General features: G+C 49.6%; 2 long non-coding RNA genes across 2 annotated transcripts; one reads left to right on the top strand and one right to left on the bottom strand.

The window, feature by feature from the left end:
• Window positions 1-14,688: 14,688 nt before the first annotated feature.
• LOC125627266 (uncharacterized) lies at window positions 14,689-15,809 on the bottom strand. The gene is made up of 2 exons (XR_007353965.2): window positions 15,722-15,809; window positions 14,689-15,255 (listed from the first exon to the last, which is right to left on the bottom strand). It is a non-coding gene; the product is annotated as an uncharacterized LOC125627266 (long non-coding RNA).
• Window positions 15,810-15,858: 49 nt separating this feature from the next.
• On the top strand, window positions 15,859-17,494 carry LOC142070119 (uncharacterized). Its single transcript, XR_012666086.1, has 2 exons — window positions 15,859-15,941; window positions 16,282-17,494. It is a non-coding gene; the product is annotated as an uncharacterized LOC142070119 (long non-coding RNA).
• The last annotated feature ends 6,579 nt before the right edge of the window (window positions 17,495-24,073 follow it).

Consider the following 24,073-nt stretch of genomic DNA (forward strand, 5'->3'; position numbering starts at 1 on the left):
TGCGTTGCCTTTCTTGGTTGGTTTCGTGGATAAACTAAACTGAGCTGTGTTGGCTGCCAGAGCAGGTCCTGGGATTGTTATCGATGCAGCCTTGCTGATAGGGAGCATTGTGTAGTGCAAAACAGCCCGCCCACGCCTGCCCCATGAGCAAAATCTGCCGCAGCCTCTCTGCCTGCCTTGGGAGATAGCTGGTTTCTGCACTGCAGTGACACTGTGGCCTGGGAGTGACATCTGGCATCTGGCTGCAGCAACCACCAGTTTCTGGGCCCGTCACGCTGGCACCTTGTAAATGTTGTCAGCTCTCTCATCCGGCATCCAGCGTATCAGCTGTTATGATTGTTTTGTTTTGTTCCCAGAATAGGCTGCGCTGCTCTGTAGCAGAGATGCCCCAATTTCCAACCACGGAGGAATGTGACAAGTGAGCCCTGGCTAAATCCCAGCCCCTCCTTTCCCGCGGTCGGGAGCGTTTATAGTGACTCACCTTATTACTGATTCCAGGCACCGCAACCTCTGGGATCCCAGCGCTGCTCAGGTTTGGCCCAGCCCTCATGGCAACAGGAGTCCGGGTAGGCCAAATCTGAGTGAGGGGCACCGCCATCTCATGGGTCGGGTCACAACTCCACTCAGACAAATTTGGTCCACTCGGTGGGCGTGAGGGGCAAACCTGAGCGGAGCTGCAATCCCAGAGGTTGCAACACCCGGAGCGGAGAACCAAGCCCAGCCAGCCCCCCGCACAGGAGCTGCAGAAGCCTCCACGGTGAAGTAAGTGCCAGGCAGGACTCAACACCCCCGGCGGGGGGCAGGATCCGACTGAAACCACCCAGGGCTTCCACCCCAAACTGTTTACTGTGTTGTGGCCCCCCACATAACCATTTACAAATGGGTCCTGAGCCCCAAAAGATTGAGAACTGCTGGTCTAGTCTGTCTGCATGCATGACCTTGTGCAAGTCATATGCCACATCAGTGTCTCTGTTTCTCCCCCTCTCCAAAAGGCACAACTGCCCGGCCTGTGTAAGATCTGGAGTAGCTGGGCAGATTTCAATAGAGTGATGCTGGATTTATGCCTGCATAACTCAATTTACACCAGTCCGACTCAGAACAGAACGCAGGGCCCGAGTCTCCTCTCCCGTCAGTGTGCATCTTGCAACACCCCCACTGGAGATGGTAGAGTTACTCCAGTGTAAAACTGGGGTCAGAGGGGAATCCTGCCCATTGACTCACCTGGGTGAGGATTGCAGGGTCAGTAGCTCATGGCGTCTAAAGAGCTTTGGCTTCTTTTGAGATAAAAAGAGCTTTGACAGATGTCAGATCCCATTGCTTTAACCTGTTTCCCGAGCTGGGAAAAGCTCTGTTCCCTTCCCTCTCTCGTCCCCAGAACATAAGATTCTGACCTCGGGCTGGGAATGAGCCCGAGGAACAGATGGAACTCTTGAGAGGCAAGGTCCTATTTATCATGTGGTTATCTTCAGTAGGAAGGGGAGGACAGAAAGCAGCAGGAGAGAAGAGCCAAACGCTCCCTAAATAGAATGTTTGTCAGAGTTTTCCATCAGGCAGTAAAGGCTCTTGATCTGCCTCCTCCTGATCTGCAGGCCCATCTCTGCTCTGACACTGTACACATTGCAGATGGAATGGCCCTGCCTTGCCAAGTATTTTCAGTAGCCCTGAAGCTTTACAGTGCTCGAGCCATGATTAAAGTACAGCTGGGGGAGTGAACAGCTGATGTGTGCACGAACAAGCCTGTCCTTAGCAGAAGGACGAATTGGATAAAGTCCATATGGGAGGAAGTGATACCTGCTCAGCAAATGGGTGGAACGGAGAGATCAAGAAGGTGATGGGAGCTTTAGCAGATCTTTGGCATATGGGCTCCTTAAGCTGTTCACAAAACACTTTATTGGCTGGAATTAGAGGGCGGTAATCTCACAGAATGTTTTGCCTTTGCCTCTCGTTTGGGCAGGGGAGCCATAAGTTTTCCCGACATGTGAATCCTAGACAAGGGGAGTATTTGGGGGAGGTGGGAATTTCTTTGGAAAATATTCCTTTCTAGACTATTGTATACCGAATAGCTGCTCATAATCTTCCTAATTGCTCGAGTATCTGAGCTTTCTGGTCGTGCATTATGCGACGTGACTCGCATCTGTTGTGCGAGGCTTAGTCTTTCTCTCATGCTCTCCCCAGAGAAATAAGAAAATCTTACCTAGGAATCAGACAGAACAATTGGTTCCCTCTTGTTTGACATCCTGATGAGAAGACTAGATCCATGGTCTGTCTCTTGGGTTCTCAGTCGGGGGGTCACGATGATCCCCAGGAGTGTTGCAAACAGGTACCAGGGGGTTGCTGCTTCTTTTGGTAGGTCAGGGTAATGGCAACAAGGCCTCATTGAGAAGCCACAACACAGGCCTTCTGGTTCCCAGGGCACAGAGGCCATCTTTTTGTTCTGTGTCTTTCCAGCACCTAGCAGAGTGGGGCCCTGGTCCATCACTGGGGTATCTAGATGCTGCCGCTGTACAAATCACCATCGTTGTCCTCCTCAGGGTTTGGTTTGACTTAGCTAATGGCAACTGGAGAACAGGGTTGGTGGTCCTGGTGTTGTGGGAGCACCTAGAGGCCTAGATGGAGACAGGGCCCCCTTGTTCTATGTGCTGACGAACATGCTGTAAATGGCAGACCTTGCCCCCAAGAGCTTATTGTATAAAAACACTATGAAAAAACCTAAAACTTTTCCCCTGCTCCAAGCTCCAGCAGTGGGCCCCTTTCATTTACTGGGTGGCTGAAGTTTTGAAGACTGATTGCTGGGAGTCTGGGATCCCCGGTGTCTGCCGGCCGTCCACCCAGCTGAGCTCAGCAGAGCACGATTTCCTGCGGTGCATCTGCAAACCTGCTGGGAAAGCCCTGAATTAAGGTGATGAAATAACCTGTCAGGGTCCATCAGACCTTTCCTTGCCGACATACGCTGAGGTCTGGCTGTACATGAGCCCCTGACACCTTTCTGCAAGCAGACAGAGTTTCCCCCCTTCTCTTCCAACTTAGCAAATCATGAGGTTCTTAGGAGCATGGGGCTTTAGCTCCTATGTACCTTAGAGATGCTGTCCCAGTGCACAGACCCAAGACCAGGAGCTGAATTAGGTAGCTCTACAGAGGGAAGAGACTTCTCTCCAAGGCTCCTGCAGCTCTAACATGCCCCCTTGCATTGGGGAGGGGGGCCATAGCATCACCTTGCTTCCCCTGCCCTCTGCATCTATGGAGGAAGGGGTTGGTCCCTGATTCTGCAGCACTTTCCCTCCTGCTGAAGGATTGGGTCCAGTGCTTGGGCTTTCTCCATCCATTTGGATGTCTCAGGCGTGTGCAGAACTGGGCTGGGAATCTCTCTCTCCCTTCACACCTAGTGCTTCCTGCTTCCAGCAATACTGTGAAGGCAATTATCCATGAGGCGATTTTGTGATCAGCCGGAGTTGCAGGGCACAGGCGGAGAATGAGAGTGAAAACTGAGGGTGGGAGAAACCTTCTGGAGCCTCCGGAAGGTGGGACGGAGGGGATCACAGGGGCGGGAGGGTTCTAGGGTATCCCAAGTGGTTCACTGAGCTGTAGCTGCATTCAGATTTCCGCAGCAGTGTTGGGGGCCCATGGAGCAAAGTAGAATTCAAAGGCCTCCTCTTCAATCTCTGATTGAGAGATTATTCACTGAAGATCTGTCCCTCACGGTGGCCCCCAGGCCTCTTGCATCTGAAGGCTTCTGTAAGGAAGGAGTTCGTGGTGTCTCCTTGTAGCAACCAATGGCATGATTTTCAGCAGTGACTAGTGATTTGAGCTGCCCAACTCAAGACACTTTACAGGGCCCAGGTTTCCAGAGGCTCAGCGCTTTCCGAAGATCAGACCTTCCCATTTCAGTGGTATCCAGTTGGGCCCCCAAAAAATTGTTTGCTGATCACTTTGACTGCACAAGTTGTAAGTCCTGATGAGGGAACCTCCAAAGAGGGACCTTTCCGATAAGCAGGTGAATGTTTAAATGCTGCTGTGGTCTTGGGGCAAAAACAAAGGCTGGGGAATCAGAAGATCTGTCTCTGTGACCTTGAACTAATTGCTGTGTGCTACCTCCTGACTAGTAAATGGGGAAGAATTTATAATTAGATATTGAATTGGGTTGGGGTTGCATGTAAGCAGACTCAGCCCCTTGGAAAGGACAGTTTGATTTATAGAATATACATTGATGTCTGGGTGTTTGAGCGCTCACATGACCACCTTTAAGTATCTCCCTAATTCCTGCAAAACCCATGGGAAGCTTTGATCCTCTCAGGAATTCTTGAGGGCTTGATGTTTGAACCTCTTCCAGAGACAGGATGAGCTAGAAAAGAGATTGGTAAAGCCCCAAATCTTGGAAGCTCCTTGTCTGATACAAATCTACCTTAGGATGAGATGTAGCCTGCAGCCGTTAGGGGGAGCCATTTAGTTTGGGTGAAATTGGAATAGGCAGTGGTTGACAACCACAAAAGCCAGTGTCTCCTTTAGCTGTGGAAGGCCCAGCACCCCTTTACAACGGGGCCTAATTCATCTTTCTACCTCTTCACTGAATGCAGCGGAGGAATTTGACCCAGACAGTGTAACACCTAGGAAGTGGCATTTTCATGATCCAGCACAATTTCTTTATTGCCTTATTCAGACAATTGCAGCTGTTTAGTTTGTTTTATTACATTTCCTTCACCGCTTGGTTCGCCCCATTCAGCTCCGCAGCCTGGAGCCGCTATTGATTCTCCAGCCACCTCTTTAGAAGCTGGCAGGCAGCAGATTTCCTTCGCAGAACATCTGTGCAGAGCATTGTTGATTTCCTTCGCTTCTCAGTATTTCCCCTCTTGTTAGGACCTGATTCTCTGCTGTCCTATGCCTCATGAAGTCACTTACACCAGTGCAAGCCAGGTGTGAAACACCAACAAATCAGAATGGTGGTATCATACGCCCGCTTTGCGCTGGAGCGACTGACTGCCCATGATGCAAGGCAACGGAGAATCAGTCCTGTTGAGTCCAGTCCTGCCGAGATCTGGGAGGGTGGGGCAAGGGGTGCCATTGATTTCAAATGGAGCAGGATTTTTCACCAGAGCTTCCCTACAGTTCTCTGTGGCAAGGGATTACAAGGATGGGCACAGCGGGATGCTGCTGTCTAACCAGTTTGCTTTTGCTTTACGCAGTGAGGAGAAGCGATCAGATGCGATGGTGCTTGGCGGTCTGTAAAAACCAGAGCCGTATTACCAACCCTAAGCATCCAAAAGTGGGGAGTCAGGACCCACCAGGAGATTTAAAAAAACCAAATCAAATGTGGGTCCTTTATTTGCCTTTTGGTTTTGGACCCTTCAAGGTTGAGTTTCCAGATGTTTCTCTGCAATCACAAGGGCTAGAACCCTTTTTTAAGAAAAGATAAAGGCTGAGAGTCTCACAGATTACCATGACTCCGGGAGCTGGGGCTTTAAGAAAAGACACCACAAATCATGAGATTTGTGCTGAAATCTTGAGTCTTTGCCTCACTGTCCCAGATCAGATAAAACCTGGAAAGAGAGGCTCTTTAACAGAGGTGTTTAACAACATCCTCTGGAGTGAGCTGCCAGAGCTTCCTGGTTGAGGCCCTGCCTGCATGACAGAAAGGTACCTCGACATAAGGACATCAGTGCCTACCAGCGGGCTAGCTGAGCCAGCACAAGCGGGAGCTCACATTAGGTGCGGGTCACTTTGGGATGTTACTGGATGAGGTTGCAATGGTGTGTGTTCTGCTTTGTGCCCTCGTAGGATGCCTTAGGGGCGCACACTGTGTGATGCGGTTACAGCCAGTGCACATTTCCTGAATGGGGGTGAGTGAGTGTGTTTGATACATCTTCCCTCTGCCTGATCCACAGAGATGTGAGTCTGTTCTAGCCCCCAACTGTTTAGCCTGGGTGTCTCGCTCAGTTATAATAATCCCTAGTTCTTATCCAGCATTTTACATCCTTATCCCCATTATACAGATGGGGAAATGGAGGCATGGAGAAGCAAAGTGACGTGCCTAAGGTCACCTAGCAGGCCAGGAATAGAACCCGGTCTCCTGTGTCCCAGTTCAAGGCTCTATCTATTAGGAAATACTGCCTCAAGCTATAGCATCTTAAGCTTTCAAGGCTGGAGGTTCAATCTCTGGTCTGGTGGTCGCCATATCAGACTGGAAAGTGTCAAAAGAAAAAGCAGATGTCAAGCAGCTGTTTAGTCCTCATGATGCAGAAATGTGCTTTTAATTTTAGGTCGGTTCAGATGATCAGACCGTCTAACTGGACAACTGTTGTGCAAATCTATGGAAAATATTTAATGCATTAAAAATACCTCACGGGGAGGGCTGTTGAACAATTTCACTAGAAACGGCAGCTTTTTATGGTTTGGTGACTTCATTTACCCTGCTAATGTATTTTGCTGACAGAGATTTATCAGCCTGAAGTTGCTTTTCCTGGCCTTGGAAAAATAAAAATCTTTGCTCCTGGCTCAGCTAAAAAACCCAACCCAACATCCCTGAATGAGTTATGCTGAAGCTCCATCCTTCTCCTGACATCACAGCTCTGGGAGTCGTGACCAGGAGAAGGGAAGTGGCCCAAACTGCTGCGGCTATATTGTACTGCCTCAAAAGCAAAGCCAACCACGGTTAAAAACAAAAGGGCCTGGGGTTTTTTTAGCCAGAAACACCTTGTGTTTAAGCAGCTGGCTGGCATAGAGTGCTCACCGCTGCTCTCTAGTGCCCTGGTTCCCAAACTATGTTAGCCCACAACCTCCTTTGGGCTCACCACTGTTAACACGACTCACTGGGGCCTAAGAGCCCTGCAACCTGACCTCAACCCGATGGGACCCGGCAACAAGTGTCTGCTTGGCTTGGGTCAGACCACAACCCGACTCCCTCGGGCTCGGTTTCGGTTTCGGTGGGCTCCCCTCCTGCCTATGGGGTCGGCATGGTGGTGACGGCAAGCCTCAGTTGGGCCAGCCCTTGTGTGTGCCCCAGCGCCTTTCACCACATAATATGGCAGTGGTGGACGGGGTGCACCGCTGCTTCTCACTGCACCCCATGCATGTCCCGTGGCCCTCCTGGTACCCTTTGGTCACAATCCATGGCTAGGGAATTGCTGCTCTAGTGGTTGGGACCTACACTTCTAGAGCAGGAGGATCTGGGATATCTTTTTATAAGAATCCACTTACCTATGTACAGATACCACTGACCCTTAGGAGGGACAGAATCCAGGATCTTCAGCGTCAATGGCACGAGGCCCTATCCCTTGAGCGAAAGGAGATGCCTTCTACTTAATGCTACCAGTAGATTCTTTGAGCTTTCTGTGGGTAGCAGCCGCTAATAAGTATGATTATACTTATGCTTCATCCTGCCTTGAGTGCAGGGGACTGGACTAGAAGGCCTCTCGGGGTCCCTTCCGGTCCTATGACTGATTGTCACCCACCAGGCCAATACACCGCCGGCATACAAAATGCAGCAGATGCAGCATTGCAAGCATAGTTTCTGCGTGAAAAGATAAAATTAACCAACAAAATTAAATAAATAAATAAAATTAATCAACAAAAGAAGCAACACTCTTTGTCCAGGTTTCAGAGTAACAGCCGTGATAGTCTGTATTCGCAAAAAAAGAAAAGGAGGACTTGTGGCACCTTAGAGACTAACCAATTTATTTGAGCATAAGCTTTCGTGAGCTAAAGCTTATGCTCAAATAAATTGGTTAGTCTCTAAGGTGCCACAAGTCCTCCTTTTTCTTTTTTTGTCCAGATTGTCCACCAACAGCCCCATCACACCTGGATGTGTTCTTTCCCCTTTGTTGTTAATATTAATTGTGTTAAGTATCTGGTCACAATTTACCTTTTTAGTGAAGACTGCAGCAAAATAGACATTAAACACCTCGGCTTTGCTGCTGTTATCTGTTATTAGCTCTCCTTCCCAGAATAACAGGGGACCTACACGTTCCTTCCTCTCTCGCCTGCTGCTAATGTCTTTATAGAATCTCTTGATTATGGCCTTTTATGGCCCTTGCTAGGTGTAACTCAGTTTGTGCATTAGCCTTTGTGATTTTTATCCCTACGTGCTTGTGCTATTTTTTTTTTAACTCATCCTTAGCAATTTGTCCATGCCATATTTCCACGTTGGATAGGATTCCTTTTTGATTTTCAGGCCATTAAAGAGCTCCTGATGGAGCAACACTGGTGACTTCTTCCCATATTTCCTTCTCATTGGGACAGTTTCCTGTTGTGCCTTTCACATTGTCGCTTTGAGAAACGGCCAGCTCTCCTGAACTTGTTTTTCCCTTAGATTTTCTTCCCATTGGACCTGACCTACCAATTCTCGGAGTTTGTCAAAGTTTGAATTTTTGAACTCCATTGTCCTTATTCTGCTCCTCTTGCTTCTTCCTTTCCGTAGAATCTTGAAATCTGTCACTTCATGGTCACATTCACCCAACTTGCCTTCAACCTTCAGAGTCGTAACCAGTTCCTCCCTCTGAGTCAGAATCAAGTCTAAAATGGGGCTGTCCCTCTGGTTACTTCCTCTGAAACAAAAAGTTGCCCCCAGTACGCTCCAATAACTTATTGGACATTTTGTGTTTTGAGGTATAACTTTTCCAGCAGATGCCTGGGTGTTTAAAGTCACCCATTACTACCAGGTCTTGTGTTTTGGATATTTCTGTTAGTTGTTCTTGAAACACCTCATCCACCACCTCCTCCTGATTTGATGGTCTGTAGTAGACCCCTTGCCATCGTAGGTGCTGACTTACTCAGATCCCTGGGGTGCTCAGCTCCCGCTTTTGTCCCAGGCCCTGCCCCCCACTCCACCCCTTCCTCCAAACCCGCACCCCATTCCACCTCTCCTCACCCCCTCCCCCTCAGCACCTCCTGCATGCCACAGAGCATGCTGATCACAGCGGGCGGGGGGCCCTGGGTGGGGGAAGTGCTGACCCGCTGGGCACCCACTATATTTTCCCGTGGGGGCTCCAGGGCCGGAGCTCCCACGGAGTCGGCGCGTATGCCTACCATGACATTGTCCCTGTTTTTTCCTCCCTTTTTTATCTTCAGAGACTTTCAGCTGGTCTGCCTCTCACCTTCTCCTGGACCTCAGAACAAGTGTATATATTCTTCACATATAACACACCACTTCCTCCTTTTTCCCTCCTGCCTCTCCCCACAAGCTATGCCCCTCTCTACCCATATTCCAGCCATGAGATTTATCCCACCAAAGCTCTGTGATGCCAATTAAGTCATAATTTAGCTTATGTACTAATTCTTCCAGTTCCTCCTGTCAAGTAAGGTGAGTGGTGATAGGTCAGTCCCTCTCTGGAAGAGCTTACACACTAGGGACAGGAGCAGGTGCTAGACAGAAATGAACAAACCCATTCTAATGTGGGATCATTGGAGCTGGAGTGCTTCCGAGGAGATATTTCTCTAGCAAGAACATTCAGACTCAACGGATGATATTGTGCCCTAGGTATGGTATTCCTCCCCAGGTATACTCAGATCTTGATTCTGATCTCACACACTCTGGTGTCAATCAGGAGTAACTCCACTGAAGCTAGTAGAAGTCTCTAGTATAAAACTTGTTTAGAGACCAGAAACAGACTCATAATTCTTTTCACTGACGTATGCTCCCGCTGCTGTACCTGGCCGCTGTATATATGTCATAGGTCTGATTCACCTCTCATGTGCACGGGTTTTACAGCAGCATAGGAGACAATGGATTTACTCCTGACATACACCAATGTAGAAGGAGAATCAGCCCCATATCTAGTCTTTAGGTCTGACTATTTTACAGACTAGGGGCCATATTTTCGTCTAGGACAAATCAATGGAGCAGTGACAATTTGCACTAGCCAGGACCGCAAAGTAAAATATCTAATATGCACTGTTTCGTGACATTAGATTTATTATCAAGGAAGCAATCCGTAATCTGCAATAGTCTGCGCCCTATCCTAACCATGGAGTTCGCCATTCTTTCCAGTGCTAATGGAATGGAAGGTTTGTATGTTCCCCTGTCTCCTTCGGTTATGCCAACGCAATGTAAGAGATGTTTTTGAGGGCTCCAGGGTGCTAAAATGTACTCAAGTGATATGTTGCAATTAGTGCCTGTTGGTTTAAAATTTTCATACATCAATGGAGTCCAAGACGGTTTTATACACACACATACTGAAAAGAAATCGTCCCCTATTCTGCAGGACAGTGATCTGCAAGTTCACTTGGTGAGTATTTCGTGCCAGCTATTAACTGTGAATAATACTTGGAATAATTTTTTTAATTAAATTGGCGTTTCTGAGCTGCCGGATTTTGGCCACCGTCTTGCAGGGGAAATAAAATGACATCATCTGTGAGAGTTACAGTGTGAAATAAACCAGTTTCCATCCTGCTTCGTGACTAAAGCACCTGCAGAAGAGCTCAGTATTTCATAGGGTGTGGTGAAGTTTTCCCTGTTTACCCAGAATGGAAACTGGGTTCAAGCTATCTGACATCACTTCCCATAACGTCCAGGGCAGAGGGCTGTCTGGGTCGAAGCCAAACTGAGCGAGTTGAATTGCTTTTTGACCCGAACCTGAGTCAGCATCACCTCAGGCAACGGTGAATGCAGTCCCCTGCTGCGCTGGGTTTCTGCCGGGCAGTGAGAGGATCTGTGACTCCCCTGTGCACTAACTCTGCTGCACACGCGGCGTAGCAAGGTGTCAGCGGCTGGCAGGAACGGGGTGTGCAGCCCCCACACCCACCCCAGGGGTAGGAGGAGGAGAACTGCCCCAAACCAAGCCGGAGAGGGTTGGGTTGTTTTCTGATCCTACTCAAACCTGACACTTGTCGTTGGGTCCTGTTGGGTTCAGATGGGGTTGCAGGACATATAAGATGGACAGTGTCATGTGGTCCAATAGTTAGGGCTCTGGAATGAGACTTGGAGGAGTTGTGTCCAGTCCTCACCGTGATCTTGGGCACATCACTTTGCCTCTCACAGCCTTTGTCTCTCTTGTCTATTTAAACTATAAGCTCTTTGGGGCAAGGAGCGTCTTTCATGATGTAGAAGTATAGTATGCCTAGCACTCGGGCTGGCCAGCAACCAAGAATTGGGTTTCATGAAAAACATCAGAGGCTCTGTTCGCGTCAGGACCAACCCAAGACCTGTGGAAATTTTTAATGAAAAACCAGCAAGAGAAAGATCCCATAGTCTAGGCACTCACCTGGAATGGGAGAGACCCAGATTCAGGTAATAGAATCTCAGGGTTGGAAGGGACCTCAGGAGGTCATCTAGTCCAACCCCCTGCTCAAAGCAGGACCAATCCCCAATTTTTGCCCCAGATCCCTAAATGGCCCCCTCAGGGATTGAACTCACAACCCTGGGCTCTGATGCAGGCAGAGCAGGGTCTCAAAGCTGGTCTTTTCCAGCCCACGTGAGCACCCTCACCACCAAGCGATTGGCAGTCTGGAACTGGGGTGCTCACTCACTTCCATCCTGGGCCCGAGGAAGTGTCAGTGAGACATAAATAGCCATGAGACGTTTTCGTTTGGATGAATCAGCATTTTCCCTCGAAAGAAATTGTGTCAAAAAATTCCCGCTGGCTCCACCTCGCCCCGTGGGGCTCTCATCCTAATAGGTGTCACTTTTCCATCAGGGAGGCTCAGAAAATGCCCATCCCAAATGAAAATCTCTATTTCCATATTCACCCAAGAGATGACGAAGGGTGAGAAATGGGCTTTCTCAGCCACTGGGTTGAGTAAATGGGAACACCCCTGCTCCAAGCCATTATAGAGTGAGGACTTAAGTGCGGCTCATATGGTGCATAGCTCTCGGGCTGAGCCTGTTCATTGGGGTGAATTTCCTCTGTAATGGGTACACTTAAAAAGAAGCTGCCAAGAGGAGGTGCTCTCTAGGGGAGAGGGCACTGGACTGGCCTGGGATGCAGGAGAGCTGGGTTCTATTCCTGGTTCAGGTACGGTTGGGCCAATCACTTTCCCTCTGTTTCTTCCCCCGCTGCCTGCTTTGTCTGTGTAGATTGTAAGATCTGTCTCTCACTAGGTGTCTGGGCAGTGCCTGGCACAATGGGGTGCCTGCTTGCAGCGCTAATGCCATCTATATGGAAATAGGGCTTGTCCTCGTCCTCATCTAGTGTAAACTGCCCCAGCTTTACCGACTTTTGATTTACACCAGCTCAGGATCTGGTCTGAGCACCTTATCCAGCTGTTCTTAAAGTCAAAGTAGGCAATGTTTCCCTCTTAGCCTTGTGCAAAGGCAAGAAGGAGAGATCGAGATCATAACCTTTTGTTACTTTGTTAAGGATGTCAATAAAAATTTTCATCTAAAGGAAAAAAATAAAATAAAAAAAAACAAACCACATTGTTTCCCTTTAAGCCTACGAGTGTGAAATGTTCCCGTCACCATACAGCCGTTATGTAACAGACCTCATTGGCTTAGATCCAGGCAAAGACTGGCATGAAGAGACTATTTTCCAGATGCATCCCCTGGTAGCTCTGAAAAGTGTGTGTGTCACAGGACAGGGCAAAGCCGACGGGCTTTGCTCAGACCGGGTGCACACGTGCAGCACGTCAGCCCGGAAAAAGAAAGAGTCAAGGGGAATGGAGCTGCAAACGCCTTGGGACGGCCAGGACCCTAATGCGTGGTGGAGTCAGTTCTCTGGTTACACACAACCAGGAAGAGCCCCCAAGTTTGTTCAGTGAAGCTTTAATCGAGCCAGGGCGGGTAACGTAGTAGTGAAGATACGGCGGCTCAGGGGTCAACATGGGCTAGAAACTCGACTTCCTGATGGGCTTGTACTCGGGTGCCAGCCTGCACTACGCTTGTGACCTCTGCTAGCTAGATTCAAGCTAGTTATGGGTGTGCCTACCAGTGTACAGTGACTCTGTCAGTGAGTAGCATAGACAGACCCACAGACAACTCTCTGTTAACAATGAATAACTGCCCCCTCCCCCGTCCTCGGGGAGCATATCAGCGTAGCTCCACTGAACGCTGGCAGTTTACACTAGCTGGGGACCTGTCCCATCGTCCCTGGAGATAATATAAATAAGCAGGCCCTGGGTCGCATTCACACTGCTCTGGCAGTGGAAAGTAGCTCCAGTGTGAATGAGAATCGGGCCCAGTTGTGGATCTAGCACATTTTTCTTCCGGCACATGAGCTGTTAGGGCCGGACGGCACCTGGCCTGTGTGGGTGCACAAAGGGGGTGGGGTGTGTGAAAGGGGTGCAGCTTGCTTGCAAGGCTGGGTAAGGACTCTGCCCCGGGGGGGTGGGGCGGGGGCTTTTGCAGGGATGGGCCCTCTCTAACTTGAGAACAAATTGTGCCATAATGCTCAGCCGTTTGCTATACAACCCCTTGGGGCCTGATCCTGTGTGCTGCCCTGCCCCTCCGCTGCCCCCTTCATCTTCCTCACTTTCCATCTACCACATCTCCTCTCCTCTTCTTGCCCCTTCCTGCTTCCCTAGGCTCCTGCCCCTTAGGGGATGGGGCTCCATGTTCCTGTCCCTTTGAGAACAGCCCCGCTCAGGCAGGAGAGGTACTCCCTGGGCAAGTACCAAGGCCCCTCCCTGGAGCCGATCAGAGCTCCCCGGACAGTCTGTCCTGTCCTGGCTGAGCTTGCAAAGCCACTGATGGGACTTGGATGCCCAAATCTTGTCCATTTTAACGGGAACTGGGCACCCAAACCCCGTAGGCAGCTTGCACCATCTCAGCTCCCCCGTCCCAGTGTAACTGCAGCCAGCTCAGTACAGTGACACCGAGGATGAATTTGGCCCTCTCCATTCGTTCCATCCCTCCCCTACCCTCTGCCCCCCACCATAGTGGTCTAGTCTCTCCCAGAATCCCCAACCGTCCACAGAAACGACGAGGGTGTTGTGCCTGAAGATGCCGGAGGAGTCACGGCTGCTGTGGAAATTCCCCATGGCCTCACTGGTATTTCTTCTCCCTGCTCTGCCTCTCTTCTGGAGGAGGGAGCTTGGACTGGGCTCTCCCCTGAGCCCCCTCAGTGCTGCTGCAGGGGTTGTCGTGACGTGTGGGGCGCTCCCCGCTCTGGAGGGGCAGAGCGGGTGGCCTCTGCAGCAAGCCCACCCCTGTGGGGCACGACAGCGGGGATGGGTATGGAGCTTGATGGGGCCAAGTATCAACACCAGGCCCTTGGGCTAAGCCTAAGGCTGACCCCTCATCTATCCAAGCTGCAGCCTGGGGCAGAGTCAGGTTCTTAAGGGCCTGACTAACGCTGCCTGTAACTCGTGCAGCCAGGACCACGGCTGCTTTGGCCAGTGGGGCACTGGGTATGCCTGCACTGCAATGAAAAACCCGCCATGCCAGCTGAATCGCTCTCCTGGGGCTCGGGCTAAGGGACTGTTTAACGGTGGTGTAGACGTTTGGGCTTCCGGCTGGAGCCCGGGCTCTCGGACCCTGCAAGGTGGGAGAGTCCCGGAGCTTGGGGGGGCTGCAGCCGGAGCCAGCAGGTGATTAAACAGCCCCTTCGCCCGAACCCCACGAGCCAGAGTCAGCTGGCGGGTTTTTCATTGCAGTGTAGACCTACCCTCTAAGTTCAAGTGAGCGCCTGAGACTTTGTGGCCATGTAGCCTGAGACCTTCTACCCCGACGGCCTGCTTAGGTGTCTAATATGCACTCCTCCTGTCGTTTGTGCATGGAGCGTGTGGGGCGGGGGGAGTTCAAAGCCAAGGAAAATATTCTTGGGCTCTGGCTGGGGCGCTAGGAGAACAGAAAGCGCCGTGAGTAATTTAGTTAATAAGTTTAGAAACACAGCATGAGCCGGTTGGCACTTCCGGCAAGCGAAGCGTAGCCAGCCAAAGCTTGGCCTGCAGCAGCCGAGTCACACTCGAGGCGGGGTTTCAAGTGCGCGGCGCGAGGAATGAAGGGCTGTCTCGTCCCCGGGCCATTCAGTCAGTGTGACAGGCTGCGTGAATGGCGACTCAGCGGCGTCCTCCCCTAGTGCCTGCGGCCCCTTGCTCCACGGAGGTGTGGCGGCTCTTTCAATGACGCAATGCATTGCTTCCCCCGCAGTGCCATTGGCTGGCATCCTGGGGGGCTGGAGCCAAGGGCTTGGCCACACTCTTTCCCTGCCTTCCCAGTTCCTGTCCGTCTGTGCCAACGAGGGAGGAGCACCCTGTTCGGTGATGCAGGTAGTCTCGAAGGGACTGGAGGGGCAGGCCTTTCTCCCCCAGCCAGGTGCATGGTCAGGGTCGAGGTGGGAGAAGTTTTTCTGACACACAGTTCATCAGCTGAAAAATGCACTTTCGGTCGACCTGGAATTAGTCACAAATTTGATATGAGTTTGCGGACACGTTTCAGACAATTTTGTTGTTCATAAGGCAGCAGCTAGGCAGGGGTAGCCTTTACCTCCGGGGTTAAGGCATTAGCTGGGCTGTAGCAGACCCAAGTTCAATTCCACCCCTCTCCCTCACCTAGAGGAAAGATTGGCATGTGGGTTTCCCATGTTCCAGGAGAGTATCTCGCCTCTGGGTCTCCCTCAATCTTTCCTGCTGAAGCTGTTTCACTTTTTGTAAATAATTAAGTAGTCACTGGGGCAGGGACTTGAGTCTCCCACATCCTAGGTAAATGCCCTGATCACCAAGCTGTAGAATCTGTCTCACACTCTTTCCTTGGCCCAATGACTATTCGTTGTCACTAGGAGTGACTCTGAATTGCCACCGTGAATTGCCCTGAGCAGCCACGCGGGGTGAGATCACCGAATACATGTTAACGACCTACCAGAGAAAATGCAAATACGACGGTGCCAAGCCACTGCGTAAATCAGGGGGCAGCAGCAAAGGACAAGCGCCTCACTTCAGCTCCAGCGAGCGAGTTATCAGACAAACAGCAGATGCAGGCTGCGCGGCAGCACGTGGGGTTAGCAGAGCGTGAGCACCTCTCCCCGCTGTCTGATAAGAGGGCACAAGAGGCCTGATGCATGAAGGAAGAGCCCAGCTGAGTGAGTGCTAATCTCTGAAATGCTTCCAAGAAGGGCACTGGCAAGGTTAAAGCGTGTGGCAAGAGAAAGAGAGAAAGGAGCTTTCAGTAACAAAATGAGGAGGTACAGGGTAGCCAGGATACAGCTCTCCCGGGAAAGAAAGAAAACTTTTGCAGCAAAGCAGTTAAGATTTCCAGACAGAAGAGTGGTGCAGAGTTATGGCTGTCATTAGTTTCAAGCAAGGGTGTCAAACTCCTTTCATGTGGCGGGGCCTGCTCCAATACCCTGCCACATTCAGCAAATGTTATTAAAATAGAAATAGATCATGTTTGTCATTATTGACATTTATTTTTGATTTTAGGGACAGCTGCTCCCCGATACCTGGCACATCTTAGCATGAACCAATGCGTCAACATTTGGAGCAAACCACTGGGCTGAGGCTATCTTGAGTATAGAATTCAGGAGTAAGTCTGTGGAGAACATAGTTTAAATGTGTGGATATTTATGATTTGCGCACATATGTGCTCTCAACCATGGAAAGAATTCTTGATGCAAAGGACTTCAGTTTGAGATCATTTGATCCCAGATATTGATAAAACTTGGGAACACTAATATTGGAAAACTTGCCATTCAGGGAGGGATAGCTCAGTGGTTTGAGCGTTGGCCTGCTTAAACCCAGGGTTGTGAGTTCAATCCTTGAGGGGGCCATTTAGGGATCGGGGCAAAAATCGGGGATTGGTCCTGCTTTGAGCAGGGGGTTGGACTAGATGACCTCCAGAGGTCCCTTCCAACTCTGATATTCTATGATTCTATGAATATGTTTGTGATGATCTGTACCTTGGGGGAATACCCTGCACCCCCATATTCATCCTTATAATATGATTATGTGGTATCCAATGCAAAGTTTATCATGTCGGGTGTCTTCAGAAGGCTCATGATGCACTGAGCATTGTTGTTATAGTGATGGTATAGTAATTGTTGTTATAGTAATGTTATGTTATAGGTTGTAATTTCATGTATATAGTTATGAGGCTGAAAATGTGTCCTCATGGCTTAAAACAAGCCCAGAAAAATACTCTTCAAGAGCAGAGGGGCAGTTGGTATGTATGGGACAAACTCAGTCCAGCGTCACAGGAACAAAGGACACTGTCTAGGCAGCAACAAAGGATCTGTTGGACTCTTGAGTGAGTCACCCCACTTCCTTTGGACAGTTTGGAACAGCGATGAGGTAATGCTCACCTGACTCTGAAGGGTGGGGGGCAAAGCCAAGAGGGAAGAAGGAACATGATAAAAGGGAGAGACGTTTGCCATGCTCGTCCTCTCTCTTCCACCTCTATCTACAGACATCACCACCAAGCGACTGAAGCGCTGATCAAAGGGGAGAGCCTGGCTGAAGGGCAACCAGTCAGCCTGTGGTGAGAAGCATCTACGTTTGTAAGGGCACTGAAAATGTTAAGATCAGCTTAGAATGTGTTTTGCTTTTATTTTATTTGACCAAATCCAACTTGTTTTGCTTAGATTTTTGGTGAATATAAGTCAATCTTTGTATTTAATACATCTGTTTGTTTATTCTACCTGAAGCAGTGCATTTGGTTTGAAGCATGTCAGAAATTCCCCTTGGGATAACAGGCTTGGTACATATCAGTTTCTTTGTTAAATTGATGAATGCATATAAGCTTGCAGCATCCAGCGGGCATAACTGGACACTGCAAGATGGAGATTCCTAGGGTTGTGTCTGGGAGATATTGGCTAGTGTCATTCGGTTGCACAATCCAAGGAGCATCTTACATGCCAGAGGCTGTGTATGAACAGCCCAGGAGTTTGGGTTCTCACAGCAGAGCCGGGTAAGGCTGGCTCCCAGAGTCAAGGACTGGAGTGACCTAACAGATCACCGGTCCGATAACACCAGGGGAACATCCAGCTACTCTGGCACCAGCCGGCCCATTCCACCGGCTGCAAGAGACAGACTTTGGGAGCAGTCTGTGAGATTTTGTTCTCTGGCATCTTTTGCCATCGGATCTGCCATTGTTCGCAGGTTGGAGCCAGTGGGAAGCTGATGCTTCCCTAAAAAGTCCTGCACCTCTGGATCCATAAACAACATTTGGCAGCTACGAAGAAATGAGTGCAATGAAAGAGAAGAGGAGGGCGCCAATTCTGTAGGAGCCAGTACAGGAGAAGCCATTGTCCTGGTAGTCGGTGCTCCTCTCCCAGCTCAGCCATGTCATGGGTGTGCCATCCAACCACCCTTGGTAGTGTTAGTACACACTCACAAATGTTCAGTGTCAGAGTAAGCTGCAACTGTTGGTTTCAGAGTAGCAGCCGCGTTAGTCTGTATCCTCAAAAAGAAAAGGAGGACTTGTGGCACCTTAGAGACTAACCAATTTATTTGAGCATAAGCTTTTGTGAGTTACAGCTCACTTCATCGGATGCATACAGTGGAAAATATAGTGGGGAGATTTTATATACACAGAGAACATGAAACAATGAATGTTACCATACAGACTGTAACAAGAGTGATCAGAAAAGGTGAGCTATTATCAGCAGGAGAGCGGGGGGATACAAACTGGATACAATTAACTTAGGCTTGAATAAAGACTGGGAGTGGATGGGTCGTTACACAAAGTAAAACTATTTCCCCTTGATTATTTCCCCCCCACTGTTCTTGTCAACTGCTGGAAATGGCCCACCTTGATTATCACTACAAAAGGTCACCCCCGCCCCCGACTCTCCTGCTGGTAATAGCTCACCTTACCTGATCACTCTTGTTACAGTGTGTATGGTAACACCCATTGTTTCATGTTCTCTGTGTATATAAAATCTCCCCACTGTATTTTCCACTGAATGCATCGGATGAAGTGAGCTGTAGCTCATGAAAGCTTATGCTCAAATAAATTGGTCGGTCTCTAAGGTGCCACGAGTCCTCCTTTTCTCTCTGCAACTGTTGGACTGTCAATGGCACCAACTGACCCTGGCTTCAAAACACGGGGGGGGGGTGGGGAATGTCAGACTCTGCCTAGGGTGAAAAGTCACAGTTACTCAGAAGAGCAAGTTGGGACCAAAACATCAGCTGGTGCAAATAGGCATGGTTCCATTGACTCCAGTTGCCTAGCTACACCAGCTGAGGATCTGGCCTTTTATTTTCTGGCTTCTAGGAGGGTTTTGCAAAGGCAAGAAGGTAAAACACCAATTCAATCGATCAGAAAGTGAGTAACCAGCACCTTTGAAACCCCCTAATACTGCACCATCAATTACACTGGCAGTCAAATCCCTAAGTCTCAGCATATACAGTGGGACACAGCAGTTCTGTGTCATCAGCTCCTCTGATCCCGTGTAGGGAGCTGTAACACCATGCCCCTTGGGGGATTATCAGCAGTGGCGCTGAACCTAAGATCTCTGATTATTAACACATGAGCCTGAGATGAAAGACACTGCTCTGTTAGCCAAGCCTGCAGCAGGTTCGTCAACCTCTCTCTGGGCTGCAGGTTCACACTGTGTTCATCTCCATGATGCCGGAGAACCTGATGCCACGTGATTAGATTCCACCACACTCTGGAACTTTGAAAGCACTTAGCAAGCTGGGCCCATGAGGATACGCTGGAAGGAAATTCAAGATCTTTCCATACACAATCCTGTCTGTTGGCTTCTCTTTCAGGGTTTGGGCCAGTGGACAGGCCTCTTCTTCTTCTGGCATTCCAGGGAGGACTAGGTGTTTTTCTGAATTTCTTAGATTGAGTTCAGAGGCTGAATAAAGCCCCGGATGGAGAGTTCCTCCTTCTTCCGACCAACTGGAAAGAGGAAGACCCTTGGGGAAGTCCTCGTGGCCCCATGGAGCTCGGTGGAAGCTGTGCTGCATGAATTCCTTCTCTTGCAGCACCCTCGAGAGCCATACAGTTATTTGAGGGCTGACCCAACCCACGGTGACGTTACTGGCAAAATCCCCATTAGTTCCAACCTGAGAATCACCCCATGCCCTAAGGGACTGATCCAAGACCCATTAGAGTTAATGGAAAGACATCCATTGACTTATGTGGGCTTTGAATCCAGCCTGTGAAAATCAGACCCCTGGAAGATGTCTCAAGTTGGACCCCCAAAACACTAATTATGTTTCACAATCTTGGTCCATGTAATTTTGGTGCTTCTTCAGTCCATGTTCAACTGGGCTGGCTCCCACCAGGGAAATGTGTCCAGTGCGTTTCAAGCACTGGATAGCTAGTGCAGGGATATGCTTTTCTTCCTCTGGAGGAAACCGGTGTCCCTGGCTGCACAATGTACACCTGCCTTTGGGAAAATTACTTCCTGTGGCAGGACTGGGTTCTGGCGCTTATATTCTGATACTGCTCTCACTGACCCCAGTGTAAATCTGGAGTAACTTCACAGAAATAAATGGAGTTGCCCTGGTGTAAGTCAGATCAGAATCAGACTTATCTACTTAGGGGAGTCACTCTGGATTGACACCAGCATAACCTAGCAGAATCTCTGTTCTGTACATTTGTCCACCACATCACTTCCTAGCAGAGCTGGGGCCTGTGCTTTGGAAACACGGTGACACTGCGGGGATGTTTACCCTGCAGTCACGGGGTGTGGGGGCAGCTCTCGTAGACATACTCGCATTCGTTTCCTTTTAACCTACCTAGCTCGGATACTGGTAAATGTGAAGCCATGGCAGCATGGGTTAGCTGCCTGAATAATAACCTGGGGTTCTGGGGACTTGTACAGCCTATACTGACGTGTGTGCTACGGCAGCTTCACCGTTCCACTACCTGAGTGAACGAGAGCAAAGCTAGCTCAGTAACATCCACCTGAGCTGCAAATGCGCCCCGTGACGGCAGGGTAGCCTTACCCTGAGACGGCCTCAGGGTTCTAAATCACAGGTTAGACACGGTGGATGCTGGACTCCATTCTCTCTCGACAGAGATTCCAGCACCAAACTGGGGAAGGAGCAGGGATACTGCTGCGCTCAGCACCTGGTGTCAATCCCAGCAGTGTCTTGACTGCAGACATGTCCTATCAGGGCCGGGCTGGGTTCCATTTGTGCACACAGTGGTTTTCTCTGCATTTTGTCAGGCAGGATCGCAGGGACTTTCCCTCGTGCTTTGCCCATGGAGCTTGACTGAGGCTGTGACGTGTTTCCAAGTTACAAAGAACAGTAAAACCCAGGCCAAGGGTGGCTGTTTCCCAGTTCTTTCCCAGCTGTGCTGAAGGGGCTGCGATTCCACAGCCCTGTCACATAATCATGCACAGTAGCTCGAGAGAAGAGATCTGCAGATTCTGTTTCCAGGAATTGGCAGGACCTGATTCTTTGGAACTGCAGATTTACCCGCTTATAAATAAACAAAATTATAGCTGGTCTGCACTCAGTTACAGATGATTTTTATCTACACCACACTTACATTGCAAATGGAAAGAGCACTCAGCTGGATTCACTCTCTTTCCATTTCCAGTCCTTGTGACATACTGAGAATTTGGAAAGAGAACATCAACACTTGGCCTCTGTGAAGCGCTGGCTGCACTGGGTTTCTCCTGCCCATGCATTAGCTATGCTGTTCAGTTCAGTTTGTTTTAAGGCCTGGAGGGACCATTGTGGCTTCCTGCTTCTGCTGGGCCTTGACCCCACAGGATATTCTGTATGCAAATCCAAGCCGAGAACCACTACACTCTGGAGCCGCCCAACCAAGGGCAATGATCCCCACTTTACAGCTGGGGAACTGCGGCATAATGAAATTAAGTCAGCTGTCCAAGGTCATGCAGAGCTGGGAACTGAATGAAGATCTCCTGCAGCCCAAGTCAGTGCCTTAACGACAAGACCATCTTTAAACTAAGACCGTTTGGTTTCCATGCTCTATTCCAGCCTTCACTTCTCTACAGTGACTACAACGTTAGTGCTAATTATGATGGTGGATACTTGCCTAGTAGGAAATGAACCAAAGACTACACACACATTTCCTGTAGGCCAACAAACTGCTATGACATGCTACCAACCTGGACTGGATTCCAGCTGGTAGCCTGTAGAGGAAAAGGCTCTGTGGGGCATTGCCAGCACTTTGAGCCACTCAGCTGCCCCACTAGGAGGGCAGCTATTAGAATGGAAGGCTGAGAACGTGTGGGATGGGGCATGTGAGCTAACTGGACCAGCCCCTCCTCTAAGATGGAAGTTTCTCTTCCCACCAGCAGCAGAAGACTTGGCCTATATCCTGCATATCCTGTCACTGAGCCTCATCATCTCCCAGGGTTCACTTTGTTCACAAAGCACTTCAGATAAGCTCATTGGCAGAGGCTCTGCTGAGGCATTAAGAACTCAGGGCAGTTTTTCCATTAACCTCTTGAGACCCTCAGAAACCAGAGCCCACATGCAGGCCACGGAGCTGGGACAGCAAATACAGGGCCCTTTTCCCTGGAAACATAGGTGGCTGTCTAGACCAATGTCAGAAGCCGTCGCCATCTTGGCTGAAGAAAGCAGCTCATGAGACGTTAAGCCAAATACAAATCCTAGCCCTGGTTAAACCTCAAACCTCCAGCTAATGAATAACGGGAACCAAGCCCCTGTCCTTAGTTTATCTCAAGGTGAAAGGGATTTCACATACCCCTCCTCTCTAGGGCTGGAGGACATGCTGTTTGATGGCAAGAGGTTGACTGTGTGTTTCGAGTTTGTGAAACTTCTGGGGAATTGGAGGCATTTTTAGAAAGTTTTAAAATGAATCAACGGGATCTTGTGCCAGATGTTTGCTCCTCTCTGGGTGGGTGGTTTGTTTTTTTTTTAATTTGAAAAGCCACCTTTGGCCAAAACCCCCTCGCACATCAGCTGTCTGAAAAAACAGCAGCACCAGCTGGGGCTCCACATAAACATCTCACACAGTGAGCTACCGTAGGATCCTATCACGCATCCTGGAGAGCGACGGGCATGTCCTGAACTTCACGCATGAGATAAACATGGGACTGTCATGCATGGGACATGTCACCTATGGGACAGCTATGGAACCATCTCGGGTCCTTATGCTTTTGTCCCTTGATTGGATGTGGCTGGAATGGAGACCTCACGAAGCTAAGAAAGCCCAGGATGCTGAGCTGAGGGAACATGTCCACTGAAAGAGTGAATCTTCCCCCAGCTGTTTCTTGTCTCTGCTATTCTCCGTTGTGCTTGATGTCCAAGATTTTAAACAGGGACGTGTGATTTTGAATATCCAGCCTGAGATACCTGCAAAGGCCTGATTTCCAGGCCATGCTGAGCACTTGCCTTGCTCAAATCAGGCCCCTTGGAAAAAGTGCTTGAAAGAAAGTGACGTGGATTCATTTCATGATGCCTTCCTGGCTGGAAGCTGCTCCACCTCCTACTGCCACTCACCCAGAGTTCATTTGCTTTCATTACCCCTGCATTAGCCCTGCATGGCGGCTAAACAAGATGGAATTGGCCAGAGGTGCTGGCTTCTCCACCTGCTAAGAGAGAAAGCTCAGGCTGAAGCCCTGAATCTTGCTCTGGTACCTTGACCAAGAAAGACCATCCCTCTTCTTGACTGTCCATCTAATCCCCATGGGCTCATGTGTGTGTTTGTCCATTTCTGATTTTCAGGCCTCACTTTGCTTTTCTACTTCTTCCACTAGCACCGAGAAGCCTCAGCTGAGACCAAGGCCCCATTCGGTCAGGTGCTGCACAGACACTGTGAGAGCCAGGTCCTGTCTCAAAGAGCTTCCAGTCTAAATGGAAAATGGGTGGGGAAACAGACAGAGAGAGGAGGTGACTTGTGCAAAGCCACATGACCGCTCAGAGGTGGCGCTGGGAGTAGAACCCAGGTCTCGTGTTCTGTGCTGTACCCACTCAACCACGCTGCCTTCTAGCTGTATCTCTTTAAGAGCTGATGTTATGTAGCTTGATCTGCGTTTTAAAAAAAAAAACACAAAAAAAACAACAACAAAAAAAAACGTTGAAGAACAGCTGGGCCCCCGGCTGCTGACAACAAGCTGCCTCAACCAGGGAAACACCATGCGCTTTCCAGCGTTTGCCAGCAGCATTTCTCTTAACAGAAAATGCATTTTTCCTGCTCTGGGAAAGACTGTTTGTTTGATGTAAAGTTGTCATAGGGGAAAAACGCATATGTTGCCGTTTTGAAGAATGTGGGAGATGCTCTGGGGACAGTGTCATCTCTGAAGGCCTTTAAGAG

Source organism: Caretta caretta, chromosome 25 (genome assembly GCF_965140235.1).
Source record: "Caretta caretta isolate rCarCar2 chromosome 25, rCarCar1.hap1, whole genome shotgun sequence".
In the NCBI taxonomy this organism is placed as follows: Eukaryota; Metazoa; Chordata; order Testudines; family Cheloniidae; genus Caretta; species Caretta caretta.